Source organism: Penaeus monodon, chromosome 29 (assembly GCF_015228065.2).
Source record: "Penaeus monodon isolate SGIC_2016 chromosome 29, NSTDA_Pmon_1, whole genome shotgun sequence".
NCBI lineage: Eukaryota > Metazoa > Arthropoda > Malacostraca > Decapoda > Penaeidae > Penaeus > Penaeus monodon.
In genome coordinates, this window is record NC_051414.1 from 22,100,352 (window position 1) to 22,100,817 (window position 466).

Below are 466 nucleotides of genomic sequence, written 5' to 3' on the forward strand. Positions count from 1 at the left end.
GCTTAAGATATAAGGAGTCTGGCTGATGCAAGATATGGGCCGCATCTTCGCCATTTCTAGCGTGGCCTTTGCTAATATCTTCTATGCGATGGTGGTATAGTGGTGAGCATAGCTGCCTTCCAAGCAGTTGACCCGGGTTCGATTCCCGGCCATCGCAATTAGTACTAATTTTTCATATCATGATCACTGATATTTCAGTGATAATTATGATAATGATGAAAATAATGTGATTTCCACATCCATGATTAAAGGACGTGACCTGCGTTGGGTGGGAAATTAACGTCGGTCTCTGCAGGCTACCGCTATCGCTTCTCGCGAATTAGGTAACAGGACTGCATTCATTTCTTTGCAATCACTCATACGTGTAAAACATAAATATAGAAGCATGAAAGTTAGTGATGTGCCCACACCTCCAAAAGGACATGAACCTACTGTAGCTGAAAAAGGGTACATACCAGATTAAAAT

The 466-nt window shown here is 42.1% G+C and overlaps 1 non-coding gene across 1 annotated transcript; it reads left to right on the forward strand.

Moving 5' to 3' along the window:
• Positions 1–85: 85 nt before the first annotated feature.
• Positions 86–157, forward strand: Trnag-ucc. The gene has a single exon. It is a non-coding gene; the product is annotated as a tRNA-Gly (tRNA).
• The last annotated feature ends 309 nt before the right edge of the window (positions 158–466 follow it).